This window comes from Alosa sapidissima, chromosome 7, assembly GCF_018492685.1.
Source record: "Alosa sapidissima isolate fAloSap1 chromosome 7, fAloSap1.pri, whole genome shotgun sequence".
In the NCBI taxonomy this organism is placed as follows: domain Eukaryota; kingdom Metazoa; phylum Chordata; class Actinopteri; order Clupeiformes; family Clupeidae; genus Alosa; species Alosa sapidissima.
In genome coordinates this window covers 18997648-19016691 of record NC_055963.1, presented here as the reverse complement: position 1 = coordinate 19016691, position 19044 = coordinate 18997648, and the positions used below count along the sequence as shown (strand labels likewise).

Sequence of the window (19044 nt, the reverse complement as noted above, 5' to 3'; positions counted from 1 at the left end):
ACTTGAAGAAGTGAAAATTGAACAATATGAACTATGAATATTGAACAACTTGAAGCTACATCTATCAAGTGTGAACATGTTTAACAAAATATGGGAACTAAACGTGCATTACGAATATAATCAGTGGGAGCCCTGTGCTTGTTTCTCTGCAACAAGAAGGTTCCATCTGGGGGCGATGGAAGATAGTGACACCCTCAGGTCCCTCAGTGTGTTTGAAATGTCCAGTCGATTGCGCAATTTGGTCTTAGTTGCAGTCATTGCCGAAAACCCGGCCTCGAATAGATAGGCCTACGTGGTCTGAAATGGTAGCAACGTTTTCAGCGCTTTTACGGCTATCTCGCGATATTCTGCTTTGGTTTTGATCCAAAAACCCGCCAGAGAGGTTTCCTCATACACACTCTTAAGACCACCGTCATTTGCAATTTCGATCAATTGCTCTTCCTCCTGCGCTGACAAGTAAGGACAAGCGTGCCGGAAGCACCGGTGCAGGGGACTCCAGGGGATACGTGAGATTTGAACCCTTTCGAAGCCGATTGACGCAAAGTGCGTCAAAAAAAACACCCTTTCTTCTCTTTTACATTGCTCCGCCACTGTTCATAGCAGCGAGAAGCCTTTATTGCGTGACAGAGCAGAAGTTGGGCTTTCCAACGAGATCACGCACTCACGCACTCTGTACGTTAAAGTATGAAGATAAAAAAATCATGAAATTAAATCAAATTGCATCATATTTACAGTCTCTGCGTTCACCTGCGCACCCATTACTCTCATTTGAATTACTCGCAAACCCGTGGACGCATAGATATGGTAAGCATATCAGATGAAAGAGGAGACAGAGGGCTACCCATTGGTACCAAGTATGTCGATCCTTCTGGCTTATGAAAACAGACGAAGTGACTGCAAAATAATAACGTCATATACAAAAACTCATTACTCTCGTTTGAATTACTCACAGACCTGTCATCGGATAGATAGCCTATGCCACGCATGTCAGATGAAAGAGGAGACACAGAGCTATCATTTGATACCAAGTACATCCTTATGGGTTATAAAACAGACGAAGTGACAGCAAAATAAAAACTTCATATAGCTCGACTTACCTCACGTTTTTCTCTGTTTTTGTGGCAAGCATGTTTATAATCCAACGCTATTGTGTGTTTCTCTATGGCAAAGAATGTTCATAATCCGGTTTTGAGATCCTAGCAAATTCCTGCATGGCATTCAATTCAACAAAATATCAAATACACCCTGGTCCACTCGTCGTCCCCACAAATCAAGCTTGGCTTTAAATGCAGCGACTTTATCTGCCAGTTTAAAGACAGTCATCATTCTCCCCTGGAGTGACAGGTTGAGGTCATTAAGCAACCCGAATATGTCACGCAGGTAAGCGAGTTTTGACACCCAGTCCTCATCACTAAAATGTGCAGCTAACGGTGACTTTTTTTCTGTAAGAAATCTCTGCAGCGGCTCTCGCAACTCAAACACTCTGGCCAGTGACCTGCTAAAGATGCATGTTTTTTGTTGCTCATTCTAGCAGTTTAGCTAACTTCGTGTGACACTACCATTTGCCAAGAACTGATCAAGTGAAGTGAGCTGACCTGAGGCTGCGCAGCGCTGAAGGCAATATGTAAAGTGTTGAAGGCGGGACAGACAGACGTAAGAAAATAGACCTTGCAAAATGCAAACATGCGTGCAATCAAACAACTGCACATAGGCCTATGTCATGTAAAAACGTGACATCATTGCAAATTTAATTGAGTTTAATTTGCATGCATTTTTTTAAACTCATGTCGTAGGCTACGGCCCGGTTGGCCCGGTGGTTGGGCACCGCCTGGTCTAGTGGACTTAAGGACCACCCCTGCTCCCATCCCCTTGATGAGGCCCAGGCAGGTACCTCAACTCCTGGTGTTCAGTTTTCTTTAACCCCCTTTACGGTTAGTGAAGTCCTAGGGGCTTTGAATGGCTTGGATCCCAAGAGCTCCACTGGAGAAGACAATCTTGACCCTTTTCTACTAAAGTTATCTGCTCCACTTATTACTGAGCAATAAACTCATATTTTTAATCTTCTGGCATATTCCCCCAAATCTGGAAAATGGCCTGTGTGACACCACTTCACAAAAATGGGGATACAGATGTGCTAACAACCAATTAAAATAATTTCTTTCATACTTTTCTCTATTAAACCCTCACCAGTCTGGTTTCAGAGCAAAACAGCACAATTTCTGCAGTGACCCTGGTTACCAATGACATAGCATCTGCACTAGACAACAAGCACCACTGTGCTGCACTGTTTGTAGACCTATCCAAAGCATTTGATACAGTTGATCATACCCTATTATTACAAAAACTAAAAGAGATTGGCTTTGATTATAATACTCTTAAGTGGTTCCAAAGCTATCTTAATGGGCGGTCCCAATGTGTAAAGCTAGGGCAGGCCAAATCCAACTTCCTTCCTCTAACTAAAGGTGTCCCGCAAGGATCGGTGTTAGGACCAATCCTATTCACACTATACATAAATGGCATAGCATCCTCTCTAGATAACAGTCAGGTCTACTTTTATGCTGGTGACACTGTCTTGTATTGTGTAAGTAAATCTGTCTCACAAGCAATGGACAATCTGCAGCAATCTTTCAATGCATTACAAAAAGCACTAATTAATCTTAAATTAGTTTTAAATGCAAATAAAACTAAATTTATGCTGTTTTACAAGGGCAAGGGACTTTAGTAAACTGCATCTCACCACCTTAAACGACAACAAAATTGTTTCTGTATACAAGCACCTGGGAATCTGGCTTGACGACAAACTGAACTACTCATTTCATACTGATTACCTAGCAAAACAGCTAAGGCAAAAGATTGGTCTCCTTTACAGACACAAAACAAGTCTCCCCATGCAGAAAAAGGATTGTTGAAGCTGTCTTTTTGCCATTGCTTGATTATGGAGATGTTATTTATAAGAATGCTACCCTTACTTCTCTCAAAGCACTTGATACTGTCTATCATTCGGCTATCAGATTTGTAACTGGCTCTAGCTATAACACTCATCACTGTACCCTGTATAATACAATTGGTTGGCCTTCTTTATCAGAAAGACGTTCAAGACACTGGCTGCTGTACATATACAACGCCATCATGATTAAACTCCCACCCTACATCTCTTCACTGCTACTCTGGAAGTCACATGTCCACCATACCCGCTCTTCTAACCATCTCCAGCTCAGAGTTCCCAATGTTCACTCTGAACTTGGTAAGACAGCCTTTAGCTTTGATGCCCCTAGAACCTGGAACTCAGCCCAACAGTCCCTTGGTCTGAGCTCGCTCATCTCTTATGGCCAGTTTAAAGCTTTAATTTCAAATCTCCCCAGCCCAGTCTGTAATTGTTTTACTTGACCTCTTAACTACGCTTTTACCTCATTGCCATTTATTGGACAAATTGTTATATTTGTATTGTATTTTATTTATCTATTTACTAATTATTTTATTGTGTGTTTTATTGATATTTTATTAATTCACCTACAATGATTTGTTAGTGGCCTACACTGGCCTTATATTTTGATTACTATGTATCTCGGCTACATTGGAAAAGAGGACTGCCCTCAACTGTATTTCCGAGCATGAAATAAATGTTGAATGAAAAGTATGAATCAATTTGAAAAAAAAGTGCATTTAGATAACAAAATAAACAGGAACGTTTTGTGATTGACATCAAGTTCAAAAAGGTTGTTGGACAAAAAGCTTTTACATCAGCTTTCTTCCAAAGACGTTTACACTTTGCAGATGTTTAAAGGTTTGGTATTAATTTTTGATCCAGCATCTGAACCACTAAACCACTTATTTTCCATGGTAAAAACAACAGTAGGCCTCATTCCTCTTAAAGATAAACTATGGAAAACCGCAATCTGTGATCAAGTCAGTCAATCAGAGTGTTTCTACTACACATCTGCCATGAATTGAAACCACGCCTGCATTTCCATCCCACTAAACCATCATTTTTAAAACTCACTGTAAACTTTTTAATCTAATCCGTTTTGAATATGCACTAATGATGGATGCTGGAGGAGGATACAGATGGAGACGTCTTTTCCAAATCATTCAAGCAGGCTTGTCTTGTCTCTTCACAGTTCTGCCCTGTTCCACCATACAGGTTGCACCATGCCAAATGGATGGATGGAATGTATGATTCAACCGCTCTATTTCACTCCAGCTTGTGACTAATACATTCGCCCCCGACATCATAAAAGAACAATCCCCGGCCACCAATAAAGTCCAGAAATTAGCCCCAGCTCCTTTAAGTTACTGAGCCGTTCAGTAAAGGGCTCCTGTTAAACAGCAGCAGCGCGCAATGCGCAGCCCCTCTCAACCGTACTCACTTTAACAAGGAGGCCCAGTGGTATGGCAGGCTGCGCAGTCACTCAGCAAGGTTCTCTCTCCATATGCCAGTTCTGTAGAGAGCACGCTTGTGCTCCTGTAAAAAAAAAAAAACTCAGTCCCCCTACCTCGCCTGCACCCGTAAATGAGAGAAATAGAGGGAGAGAGAGCAGGAGAAAGAGAGAGAGAGAAAAAGAGAGAGAGAGAGCAAGGGAGAAAAAACTCCTCCCATTACAAGTGGCTGGGACTTGGTGTGTGCTCATTAAACAAACACAGATCAAAGGTTTGGGTCTGGATGCTGGAGGGCGTTTTAGTGGGGGGCAGGGGAGACTGGGAATGTATAAGTAAAAGAGGTGTGTGTGTGTGTGAGAGAGAGAGAGAGAGGGAGGGAGAAAGAGAGCAGTTGTGGGGGCAACACTGCTGTGTGTGTGTGTGCGTGTGCATGTGTGTGCAGAGACAGAGAGAGAGAGAGAGAGAGAGAGAGAGAGAGAGAGCAGTTGTCAGGGCAGCACTGTGCTTGTGCATGTGTGTGTGTGTGTGTGTATGCGTGCACATGGTGAGGTTTTGAGAGGGGGGATGGAGTGCCCACATGTTGGGGCTTCCTGAAAGAACAGCTACACTAACACCCTGAGCCTCCAGCCCAAGAGAAAGGGCCAAATGGGAGCACGGAGAAGGAGAGGCCCACAGGACATCCACCTGCCACAACACGTCCTCTAGAGCCAGAGCTTCGCTTGCATCACTTCACTCTGCCAACATGACACAGGATGAGTCAGTTTTTACAGGGCTGTGTGATGATGAAGAGTGGTTACACACACACTCCACACACACACACACACACACACACACACACACACACACACTCCACACACACACACACACACACACTCCACACACACACAGGTCCTGTCCTGTCGAACTCTCAGAGAAAAACATGAGACCAGCTAATACAAGGAACTCTACCACTCTCTTTTTCTCTATTTCACCCCACGTTCTCTCTCTCTATCCCTCTCTCTCTCTCTCCTCTCACCTCTTTATAGCCCTGGCTGCTGTGCACACAGCACATTATCTCACTCAATTTGCTCCCCCCCCTTCCTCAGTTCACAGATGCTCAGTGACCACAGGCCCGCCTGGTTCACTAAACGCCTGCAATCTCCCTCCGTTTACAACGCCTGGCCTACAGCACATAAAACTGCAGCCCACTTGGAAGAAAAAGAACCATAATAAAAATAACAATTCCCAATACCACCCCAGTGCCAGAGATTCAACAGTTTAACTTATGACAAAGAAGAAGAAAAAGAAGAAGAAGAATCCACAGTACCTTTTGGTCACCCCAGGTTCACAGTGGCGTACAGTAAATGGGGAGAGGGAACTGTAGTGAGACGTTGTGCAGGAGAACAGGCTTCTCAGGAGAGAAAGAAGTAGAGCCCACCTCAAACAGCATGTATCGCCCTCAGGCCAACCCCCAGACCAGATGGATGATGGGACAGGACGGGACGAGAGTGGGACACCCAATCCGCGCTTGCCTGGACAGGACGGTCTGAAGCAACACAATGCTGAGTCAGCCTCTGGGAGGGGTCTGGGTGAAGACCAACCCTCGGGGTTGTGCATCTGCACTACATCCCTGTACTGAAGGAGGTGAGCTAACTGGATGACACAGGGTATTGGAACTTGATACAGATCTAGTAGTGAAATGCTTTCTAACGAACAACAATGGAGAAACTCTAAACGTACACCAAAAAGGGTGACAAGATAAACTTGAAGTGCTTGTCAGTGCAGTTATAAGCTGTGGTTGAGCATGGTTCTTAATGCACAATTGATTGACTGGGGAAATGGACAGTCATGACAGGACTTCACAGAGTCACAAACCCCAGCTGACCAACTCTGTCAGGACTTCAAAGCATCCCGGGTGCCTGGTCCACCTCTCCTCACTCTGTGCCTGTGATGTGTTTGTGTTTGTTTACACTCCTGGTCAGGATATTAGCGCCCTCACGTCGCCTGCTGTCACTGTGGCCGACGGGGTGTGACTAGACTGGAGAGATGTACGTGGAGGGAGGGAAAGCAAACAGGCAGCGGCTTCCTCCCTCCTTTAACACTTCTTCATCACTCTTTCAGCCCCCTCCTGCTTTACTGACTGCATGATGACACACTCACACTCGTCACAAAGGAGGGAAGAGGCAATAAAGTGTTACAGTTGTTTAGGAGGTTTTTACTAAGTATACATGACAATTGATAGTATATGAAAGTGTGCGTGTGTGTGTGTGTGTGTATGTATGTGTGTGCGTGTGTGCGTGCATGCAAGAGAACACAGTGTATATAGTCAGTGCCATAAGTCACACCTCTTTCAATCTCCTAGGTAGCCTACTACAGACAGAGAGGGGGTTATACCACTTAACCACTAAGTCCTATCTATTCATTTTCAATAAAGTGTTGAGATAGTATAGCAGTATGCAAGGTTTGTTTTGCATATCCATCACAAAAGCAGCACTGTAAAGGATCTGTAAAGCGTGACCAGGCCTCACAGCTTCAGTGTTAGAAGAGCTCCAGTCCTCCTGTGCCTAGACATGCTCTGGTCTATGATTGGCCCTTCGGTGCGCTTTCTCTGAAAGACTGACATCAGATATTACATTCTGATTATTCTGTCAAATAGCATACTAAACCTGACACCATGATATTTAGTTCCATAATGTATGAATGTAAACGTATGTTGAATGTATGAACCTACATAAAAGTATGAATGAATGTATGAACCTACACTTTTTCTTTCTATAGTGTATGAATACCTTCCGTCTTGACTTGATCAGGGCACAAATCATTCAGACATTCAGATGTATTAATGATGTTCTCTCCCGCCTGTTGTTGACATCTATGACATGAGGACATATTTCATACACCAGAGCGAGATTTGCTTTGGCTTTAGGGTCAATGAATCACTCGGGTCAGTCACACCACTGAGCGATTTCTCTCTCAAGCCTTTCACTGCCCATGTCAGTGGGACAGCCTCTTCATGGTACCTGGTCAGGCCGTGATTTGTGGCCCTCATTTCCTTAAGATCCGCTATAAACCTGACAGCCCTGTCTGCTGGGGGGCATTCTGCTTGACCATAGGGAAATGAAATATGGCCGCCGTTGCCATGGTGTCCCTCATTGAGGGGCTATGCAAAGTCTGTTAGTTAGCAAGTGTGGGGGGGTGAAGGTTAGTGATTGATGCCACAGCAATATAACTTTCTGGTGCTGCGATTCCTGTAGTTCCTAGATGTGGACTGGTTGCATGGCATGTTGTGTTCCTTATTTTAAAGAGGAATGTCAACTAAATACCCATGCTTCTTTTGATTGTATATCCACAGGGAAACATACATGGAAATATAAGGTGATGCAGGAGAATATACATTTTATACTTATTAATTCCTCAACCCCCTCTAACTCTGAGGAAGGATTTATCTACAAGATCTGTGGACACACAGACTGACACTGATCTGACAAACACACACACACACACACACACACACACACACACAAACTCAACATTCATGGTGTTTTCTTAATGACATCTAAGCAAATTGGTTACTGGCAGCAGTAATCACGCTTTGAACACATTGTTTATGAATTCAAACATTACCATATAAATTAGCTGCCTTTCAGATGAACAAGTCAGGCGTAGGCCCACTGAAGGAGGGAATTGAGATCTGAGAGAGACACTGAAGCGCTCTGACAGTGGTTGATCCACCTCACTGATCATAGAGCATAAAAGGGAAGAAAAAAATCAGCTCTATATGGCAAGACTAACTGGAGCATGAAATAGCATGAATCAAAATAAGTGGCACCAATTTCCCACAGCAATAACATAGCACCTTTCTCTCAATCTGAGTTCACTGGGTCCGTCTGTATTTGACATTTATGGGTTCATTTCAAGCTTAAATTTAAAGGAAGGAGGAAAATAAAATTTTAAAGGAAGGAAAGAAAAAAAATCCCACTTCTCATCGGTCTCCAGTTTGATGTTAAAATTTGCCATGTTCCAGAGGAGTAAAGTCTCATTTCTGTGTTGGAGTTCGTGCTGCTACTCTGAATCATGATTAACATCAGGATCATCAAATACTCATACCAGTGAGTCATTCTGAATAGTCAAACAAGTTGACAAATTCATTATATTTGAATATATTTGAATGTACTCCAGCATACTGCAAACTGCAAGTTTATATAGCCTACCATTATTTTACTTACACACATCCAGTTGTGGGTAAATTATCAAGAGCTTTAAAATCTATTATCTGGACCAAGAAAAGAGCCATGCCAGTTGGAGCTTGGCATACCTTAACACTACTGTAATAGAGTTGGCTCGGGCAGTGCAGAGCAGAGACAGAAACCCACACAGAGAGCTTTCTCCGTCGTTGGCATCAGTTCAGAGCCCCCTTGCCAAGCTCCGTAGCCTGGCACAGCTCCACATGTCAGTGCCATCATTCATTCATTCATTCATTCAACCTTTATTTCATGCTTGGAAATACAGTTGAGGGCAGTCCTCTTTTCCAATGTAGCCAAGATACATAGTAATCAAAATATAAGGCAAGTGTAGGCCACTAACAAATCATTGTAGGTGAATTCATAAAATATCAATAAAACACACAATAAAATAATTAGTAAATAAATAATTAAAATACAATACAAATATAACAATTTGTCCAATAAATGGCAATGAGGTAAAAGCGTAGTTAAGAGGTCAAGTAAAACAATTACAGACTGGGCTGGGGAGATTTGAAATTAAAACTTTAAACTGGCCATAAGAGATGAGCGAGCTTAGACCAAGGGACTGTTGGGCTGAGTTCCAGGTTCTAGGGGCATCAAAGCTAAAGGCTGTCTTACCAAGTTCAGAGTGAACATTGGGAACTCTGAGCTGGAGATGGTTAGAAGAGCGGGTATGGTGGACATGTGACTTCCAGAGTAGCAGTGAAGAGATGTAGGGTGGGAGTTTAATCATGATGGCGTTGTATATGTACAGCAGCCAGTGTCTTGAACGTCTTTCTGATAAAGAAGGCCAACCAATTGTATTATACAGGGTACAGTGATGAGTGTTATAGATAGAGCCAGTTACAAATCTGATAGCTGAATGATAGACAGTATCAAATGCTTTGAGAGATTCTTATAAATAAGCATTCTTATAAATAACATCTCCATAATCCTGCAATGGCAAAAAGACAGCTTCAACAATCCTTTTCCTGCATGGCATGGGGAGACTTGTTTTGTGTCTGTAAAGGAGACCAATCTTTTGCCTTAGCTGTTTCGCTAGGTAATCCGTATGAAATGAGTAGTTCAGTTTTTCGTCAAGCCAGATGCCCAGGTACTTGTATACAGAAACTTGCTCAATTTTGTTGTCGTTTAGGGTGGTGAGATGCAGTTTGCTAAAAGCAATGTCCCTTGCCCTTGTAAACAGCATACATTTAGTTTAGGGCTGTCAAAATAACTGATTAATTTCGATTAATTAATTTGAGAAAAAATAACTGATCTGCATTTCCCTTAAGTGTTGCTGTTAATATGAGGGTCTATCATTCTGAGCACTCTGTCTATCTCATAGTGATGAAAGTTGTAGCACAGCGATGCCTTTGTGAAATGTGGTGCAGATCAGAATGTAGGAGGTTGAGGGAAAAAAGGATGAATGTGTGCAGATCAGGTTGTAGGAGGTTGAGGGAAAAAAGGATGAACAGATCGGTTGAGAGGAACGTGTATTTCCAGGTCTCTCAGGTCTCAGCAGCAGTTCCAGCCTATTTGGGTTGGATGAAGCCATTGGCTCTGTGCCAGTGTCAGCACTGATTGATGGGACTGCGGAACAGTGCAGAAGAGTACACGCTGGAGCAGTTAGGCTGGTTATGCCCGTTTTTTGAGGGGTATAACAGCCATTCTGTCTTCAAAACTGTCTCTACGGATGAACTACTTTAATATTTGATTGACAGGGATGTCCTTCTCTGAGGGTTTTGTGTTTTTCAGACTAAGCTGAACTTGTGTAGCTGGTGGACCACAGAGCTTCAGAGAGTTTGGTGTACGAGGGATTATATTTCAAAGCATCAGTGATATCTCATGATCAGGATGCACAAATTAGCATGGTTACTTTCATAAAAGGGATTCTGCAAAGTGAGTGGTCAAGTACTAGCCTGGCCATACCCACCTAGATCTACTTTTAGGGAAATAGTCTGGAACACCATAATTCACTAACATTTCCATCAGTTTCGGCAAAGAAGGAAGTAACGTTATGAATCTTTCCTTGATCAATGTGATTGGTTAGGCAGGACCAGTGATTTCAAAGCTAATGCAAAATCTACGTCTGTCACCATGCATTGGAAACGTTTCCCAATCGTGAGTCCAGACTCTATTCACAAAATGACTATTCACAAAGTGAATGAGTCTGGTTTTAACCAGGCTAGTCAAGTACTTCTAACCTGACTCTCGCCAGATGAATTTCGTTCCACCTAGCTCCACTCACATCCATCTGGGATCGCTTCCGTCGGGAGTGATTTCGGCACCAGATTTTATGGTAGAGCCAATCAGGACGCAGGGCAGGAGTTTCATAGATGTGACGTAGCGGAGAAGCGACTGTGAAACTCATGAGACTGTTCTCAGCGTCACGGGTTGGCTTCGATGTGAGTGGTTGAAGTAGCACGTCAATAAAGATGACGGACAAGTGGCTTATCCAATCATATGCAAGGCCCAGCCTTCTGAAACACCTCTCCAATGGAGTGATCCCAGATAGATGAGAGTCAGGTTAAAGTACTTCTACCACAACATCTCCTTTTAAGAATTCTGGGGCCCTGGCTGGGGCACCTGCACTGTACGCCGGCGACCCGGGTTTGATTCCCGCCCTGTGGTCCTTTCCGGATCCCACCCCGACTCTCTCCCCCACTCGGTTCCTATCACTCTCCACTGTCCTGTCTCTTTAAAAGGCATAACCCCAGAAAAAGAGTTCTGGTTTATACACTGTATTAATACATGTGTTATAATGTGCTTCATTGTTCCCTAGTTCCCTCTGACGGTGAACTGGAGTGGAGAGGTGAAATAAAATGCCCTAATTCAGCAGAGTGGGGTCTGGACACGATCGACGTAGTGACAAATTGTGAGAGGGAGAACAAACCGTGACTGTGGGTCAGGCACTAAAGACATTGATATTCATGCCAGACTGAGCTGAGCTAAATCACAAATGCAGAAAGAATGGGCCCCCATGGTTTTATTTGAAACAGCTGTTTCAACTCTGTGTGTGCGTGTGTGTGTGTGTGTGTGTGTGTGTGTGTGTGTGTGTGTGTGTGCGTGCTTATCTGCAATAGCATGCACGTGTGTGCGCTCAAGCTTACATCCATCCATTTGTACATCTTGAGTCTTAAGACCAGAAGCAGGAGCAAGAGGAGGACGAGGAGGAGGTGGAGGGGAAGGGGGAGTGGAAGGGGGAGGAAGGCGATGGAGCACCTGCGTATGGAGAACAGGAGCCTGTAAGGCCCCAAATCACTTTCATCTGACTTCGCCGTTTGCTCTGGACCAGCTGTGCCGAGCTGACGGGTCAGTGAGACTGGATCGGAGGAGGAGGCGGCGGGCGGCGTTGGCGTCAGCAGCAGTGTGGGCCCCTCGTGTCCTCGTCCGTCTTGCGAGCTGTCCACACTCACTTCATAACCCACTCAAGGCCTGTCAGCGACTCGCACACCTCAGACATCTGAGGGCCCCGCGCCACTGGAGATACGGCCCCAGCCCCTAATGCTTCTCCTGGGTCAGAGCCCAGAGCAAATCAGCCTCTGCTCCGCTGAGCTGCCTGCCGAGGATGGCTGGGGAAGTAGCTTAATCTTTAGCAAAAAAAAAAACATTCCTCAGATGTGGAGACGTACGTTTGATGGGTGGGGAGGGGGGTAGTAGCGAAGGAGCTACTATTATCCAGAAGCCGGAGGGTTGTGAGGAAGTGCCCAGTCGCGAGTCTGACAGCGTAATCCACGCGGCAGGCAGGCGGAGAGCTTCTAAGAGGTCACGGCGCAGGCACGGCCGTCTCGCTCCGTGACAGCGCGATGTCACGGTGAGGCTGCAGACAGTGAGTTGGATTTCATTTGTCTTGTCTTTCCCGCGGTGCGACGCAGCGTGGTGCGGCACTGCGCGGTACTGGACTCTAATCTGCTCTACTCTATGGGGGCAGGGAGAGGCCACGGTGAGGAAGTCAACTCAGCGGTCATCTCACCTACTCATCTGGTTCCTCTTCTCGCCCGTATTTGAAGCGACACTCGCTTTCATAACCATAACGCTTTCTCATTACACACACCCTCATATGTCTCCATCTCACACATTTGTGTTGTTTGTTATGGGTGCGCCCTGCCTGGTTTAGGCAGGTGTTTGATTAGCAGGCCTATGGTCACGTCATATAGGCCGTATCTTCCCTGTCTCATTTGCCTGATGAAGATGCTGTGAGATTGAAACATTGCCTTTTTAGACTTAAATAAAGTATATTTCTGGAGCTTGCATACAGTGTGCAGACCTTCTCCCTCTATCCATCTCACAGTGGTCATGAGATTCTAGTACTCCTCAACAAGGTCATGAGATTCTAGTACTCCTCAACAGGGTCATGAGATTCTAGTACTCCTCACAATGGTCATGAGATTCTAGTACTCATCAACAGGGTCATGAGATTCTAGTACTCCTCAACAGGGTCATGAGATTCTAGTACTCCTCAACAGGGTCATGAGATTCTAGTACTCCTCACAATGGTCATGAGATTCTAGTACTCCTCAACAGGGTCATGATATTCTGGTACTCCTCAACAGGGTCATGATATTCTAGTACTCCTCAACAGGGTCATGATATTCTAGTACTCCTCAACAGGGTCATAGGGTCATGATATTCTGGTACTCCTCAACAGGGTTAGGGCTAGATCATGACTAAGCTCTGTGGTTGAGAGCATATAGTAGCCCATAGATAGAGTCACTGACTAGTTTATCCTCCAGGGAAATTACTACTAAAGAAACACATGTAAGGTTATACTAATGTGATTGAAGAAGGAGCCCATGTGCTTGCAGTGCACTTTACACTGTCCTAATTCAGTTGTTATTGACCATAACAGCCCAATCAATATGATGTGCAAAGAGTTGTTTATGCTTTTCTTCAGGACCCTGACACAGACTGTATGTATCAAATGATTCAGAAGACCAGAAGATTAGACTGTCATTACAAATAAAATAAAAAACCCTTTCTATCCTCCCAATAGCCGGGTAGACTGAAAGCAGCTGTCACACAATAGCTTGAGAACTGTTGTGCTCAACAAATGTATTTGGTATGTTGGTCTCAAGAGGCTGCATCAACCCAGTGAAAGAACGTTACATGTGATGTTCTGAACTGCACTAAATTTGAGGTGTAGGATCACCACATGCAGACGTGAGCACACACATCCACATACAGGCACACTGGCAGTGCACAGACACACATACATATGGGGCAGCCGTGGCCTACTGGTTAGCGCTTCGGACTTGTAACCGGAGGGGTACCGGTTCGAACCCCGACCAGTAGGCCTGAAGTGCCTTTGAGCAAGGCACCTAACCCCTCACTGCTCCCCGAGCGCCGCTGTTGTTGCAGGCAGCTCACTGTGCCGGGATTAGTGTGTGCTTCACCTCACTGTGTGTTCACTGTGTGCTGAGTGTGTTTCACTAATTCACAGGTTGGGTGGATCTCTGGATAAATGCAGAGACCAAATTTCCCTCACGGGATCAAAAGAGTATATATACTGTACTACACACATGCACACACATGCACACACACACACTTAGACACATACACACACAAATAACGAATCTACACATACACATACACATGCGCACACACACAGACTCTCTTTCTCTCTCTCTCTCGCACACACACAAACACACACATGCACAAACTTGCATACAGATGCACACACACAGACACATACAGTATACTACATAAATTCACACACAAACACTGTACACACACACACCCCTGCACACACAGTCACACTGAGAGAACATTTTGTGCTGACATACACACATACACTGGCTCTCATATGTGCAGACACACACACACATTCAATGCACACAGGTTTGCAGAGACAAAAACAACTGGCATGCATGTGGGTACGCACACAACACATGCACACAAACAAACACATTTCAACACAGGAACACACAGACACATACAGTAGTATACACACAAACACACACACATTGTAAAGATGTAGACGCACAGTGCAGCATTGTGCAATATGACCACCACATAAGAGCTGAAGTGTGTTGTGCAAGATAGTCTACCGAACACAGATACAGATCACAGATGTATACTGTACTTGCATGTTACTTTGTCTGTTTTTACAAACTTGTCTTATTATTATTATTAAGTCTCTGCAGACATTCATACAAACACCCAACCACGCACACACACACACACACACACGCACACACACACACACACACACCCACTCACACACACACTCACAAGCACACATGCATACACACATGCACATAAGTGCATACATACACATAAGTATGCACACAGGCACATGCAGACCTGGATTAAGGCCAGAGACCCTGAAAACCTCCACAAAGTAGGGCTGCACGATTTGGGGAAAATATCTAATTGCGATTTTTCTGACAGATATTGCAATTGCAATAGAGATAGCCCCCACCCTGAATGCCTTACTTTTGTACAAAATTTTAACGTTTGATGATAATTAAGCAAGAATTTTCTAGTTTCATCAATCATTGAGCAACCAAGGGGAGAGCGTGTAAAACTTCAGGTTTACAAGGAGTTGCAGGAGTAAGTGATGGAGAAGATTTTAGAAGCGTGCATTATTTTCTTTGGCTAGAATATGGCATCACCGTGCGGCAGTCATATTACACACCCAAATTTAGGATACACATAGTTTTCCAGTACCGCGTGACACATGTTCAAACCTTCACACGCACCTGTGGACCAATTTAACACAACCCGACATGACCTTACTCACTGACACACACACACACACACACACATACACACACACATACATGGGGGGCTCTTGATTGATTCCCTGGCTGACCCATGGGGGCCAAAGGTGAGTCACTCGAGCTCATTGTGGTCCACATGCCACCAGACGAACGAGTGTTAAGTGTGTGGTTCCCCCCTCACAAAACACTCTGAGCGGGGGGGTGAACCATCAGACAAGCACTGGCTCCTCTACAGGTCTCCCCACTCACTGTACAGCCATGGGACACATTATACACCATGCAGAGAGCCCTTAGAAATATTACACAGCCATGGGGGACAACCAAATACTTTACGGAGAGCCCTTAAAAATCGCAAAGTAATGCCCTACTTAGAGGGGTCCTAAAATCTTTAAGGAGAGATCACACACATGCACAGTGTGAGATTATGTAAAAAATGCATACTGTGCAGGATGAGTTTGCACATATATACAGTTAGGCCTAGAGGCTGTTTTCTCTGGCTTTGGAGGTGAAATATGCAACTGGCTCGTGATCACAGTGCATAAACAGGCCATGATTTTGAGCCACTAACCGTTTTAGGCTTTAAAAACAAAGAGCGCTAAGCTGCTTGGGTCAATCTCGCTAAAATCTTTCGAAGACTGGATTTGGATCAGAGTCTGACAGCCACCATGACCGGGCAGTTTCTGATGTGGGAACTAAACTATACTTTGAGTAAGATTAGTGCAAGAAACCGGCATGCCTTTTGTAATTTAGTGTCATTTTCAGTGTATTCTGTGAGCATGACAGATCACTTGGACCAGACCTCTACTGATGAACTGAACTACTGTGAATAAGACAAGTGTAAAAAATGGACTGTGTCTTTGTGTCCAGTTCTCTGTGTCTTCACTAAATGTGACAGATTATGGATGTACGCTGTGTAAATACCCAGGTGGAGACAAGTGTAAGCCCGACATGGTGTCCCCTCTCCCCTGGCATTGTTGACACAGTAGGGGGGTCAAACAAGTGTCTGCGGAGGAGGAGTGCAGATGGTCATGTTATTTGACCATCACCCACCAACCCCCCTCCTCCTTAAACATATTGTATCAGCACTCTGACTGACTGTCCTGTCAGTCATACACACGCACGCACACACACACACACACACACACACACACACAGCCCACCGGCAAAGTAGTGTGTTCTGGAATGTTCTCAGCTAAAGAGTTCCCAAACTGCTGGTGTTTCCATACAGAGAAAAAAAAATCAACTCTAACTCTTAAAAGAGTATTCAGATGTGCCATGACCACAAAATCAGATCTAGACACAAGGTGGAGAGGTCAAGGCATAGACGTTTTAAGGTTGTTTAATAGCATGTCACTGCCATTGCTGTGGGATACTGTCACAGCATTATTTCATGTCTTGTCTGCACTGCACTGATTGCACTTACACTGATACAAGCATGCTCTCACATGTGCACATTAACTACTTACACACACACTCACTCACTCACTTAGATACTCACTACTTACACACTCACTCACACACTCACTCACTCACTCATTCACTCACACTCACACTCACGCTCACACACACACACACACACACACACACACACACTCACTCACTCACTCACTCACACACAAACCCATAAAGACATAAAAAAGCCCATACACACATTCCCACAAACTAAGTTTGACTGCTTGTTGGTTGTCCTCACTAGGAGGAGAATACAGACCACAGATCCGAAGCCGTAAAGCAACAAAGCCACTCTTCCATACCTTCAGATTGTCCAGAGTGTCCCTCCTTGGCGTGAGTTTCTCGTGTCCTTCCTGTTATCCTGTACCACTTCTGGGCTGTGCTCTCTGCCCAGCAGTTCACACAGTACACCGAGCACTCAGGAGGAGGAGCTGGAAGGTGGAAAAAAATCTACTCTGACATGAATAAGCAATCTGAAAGGAACCACGTGATTACATTTGGGCCAATGAGAGGAGGCCCTTCATCAGACAGACACTCCCCCTTCCCCTCCCTCCCCCTCCCCCCTCCTCTCTTGTTCTCACTGAGTAGTTCTGAAAGGGGCGGGGCTACTAATACTCATGTCATGGTTTCCATAGTAGCATATCAGGATTTTTTTTGTTAACTGATGGTGATTGGTGATTATTGATGGTCATAGATTAAATACATTTATTTTTGTAGAAACATTGAGATAAAAGTTATATTTGCAAAAGCACAGACATTGATGAGATTTAAAGATAATAAATAAATATAAATAAATAAAACATAACATAATCAAAACATACAAACATACATTCCCAAACTTGTAATGCAGTGTGATACTGCAATGCCAGTTGAACAGAATGTAGTTTAAATAATTTAATATAAAATGTCAATAACACTATTGAGGTTTCCTTAGTTTGTGAGAGGCAACTCATTTTGAAAATATCATGAACACCAATTACCCATGTGCATAAACATGCCTATATACAGAAATGTATGTGCAGTTAAGTTTTTATGTGTGCATGTGTCTGCATTATGTATTGATGTTATGTGAGTGTGCGCATATGTGACTGAGTGTGTGAATGAAGTCTGTGAGTCTGTGGCGTTGCCTCTGTGTTTCATTAGTGCTGAGGGTGTTGGCTTAAATAGACTGAAATCTTGGGAAACACTTCTAAAGCCTAAAACCCTCATTTTGATAGTGCTTCTGGTCTTTGTCATCATTTTTGTATTTCAGAGCGTATAAGCTGTGACTTAGGCTACTCTGTACCTAACGGAACAAGACTTGCCAAACTGTCTGGGGTGTTTTAGAGTGTCTCAGATATTGATGGGTTTGTCTGCAGCAGTGGCACTAGGGAGTTGTGCTCCAAGTCCGGAAATGAAACTGGATTCTGTGGGGGGCAGGAGAGGCTAAGTGATCGTGTGTGTAATAGTCTGGGGCACGCAGGTGCATTGGTAGTAATAATGAGGTAATTAAACAGGTCAGAGAATGGTGAGGGCTCTGAAGGAAGTGATTGTGCTTTTTTCCCTCTAAGATAATGCATTCCTCATGCTCCTTTTGAGCAATATGTTACGGAAAGAAGAAAAAACAACAGAACAGCAAGAGAGAAATAGGAAGAACAAAAGAAAGAAAGAAAGAAAGAAAGAAAGAAAGAAAGGATGGAATAAAGAAAAAAGGTAATGTTCTCAAAAGACCCTCACCAAAGTACATCTTGTGGATTTTGGACCAATTGTATATTTTGTTGTGCTTCCTCACCTGGGAACATGTGAACTACTGGACCTCGACCTGGTTGACCCTGGCTGACGAATTGCCCTGAGCAGGTGTTAGAAGTTGAGAGCTTTGGTAACTCAGACAAGTTCGTGCCATTATTTTACACAAACATAGGCATCCGTTATGCATGTTGTCTGGAAGATTATGTCATATTATCTGGACCACAGATGATATTATTGTGTGTGTGTGTGTGTGTGTGTCTGTATAAATGTGTGTGTATGTATGTGTGTGTGTGTGTGTGTGTGTGTCTGTGTGTGTGTCACGGCTGAGAGAGAGAGTAAAGGGTCTTGATCAGAAACACACCCGGTGCTCTCAAACGGTGCCCCACCTCTGCTTCCTGGTGTATAATTTACAACTTCCTGTTGTCAGCACGGCCCTGTTGACATTAATCCCCAGTTACAATAACCCCTGTGGCCCCACGTCTCAGAGAAACACTGAAGAAAGCCAAAAACAACCTGAAACACTCAGCTGAAAGAGATTAAGATCTAATTTGCTGTCATTT

The 19044-nt window shown here is 44.1% G+C and overlaps 1 protein-coding gene across 5 annotated transcripts in view; it reads right to left on the bottom strand.

Annotated features, from left to right (window-relative positions):
- phc2a (polyhomeotic homolog 2a (Drosophila)) overlaps positions 1-17138 on the bottom strand; it is a 45225-nt gene extending 28087 nt beyond the window's left edge. Inside the window, exons 1-2 of one of the 5 annotated variants that reach the window (XM_042096696.1) lie at positions 17059-17131; positions 4368-4462 (exon numbers count right to left, since the gene is read on the bottom strand). The gene's annotated coding sequence lies outside the window, so the exon portion shown is untranslated. Of the gene's footprint in view, positions 1-4367; positions 4463-5683; positions 5833-17058 lie in introns of those variants that run through there. The other 4 variants (XM_042096695.1, XM_042096700.1, XM_042096698.1 and 1 more) reach the window with 4 other exon arrangements.
- Positions 17139-19044: the final 1906 nt, after the last annotated feature.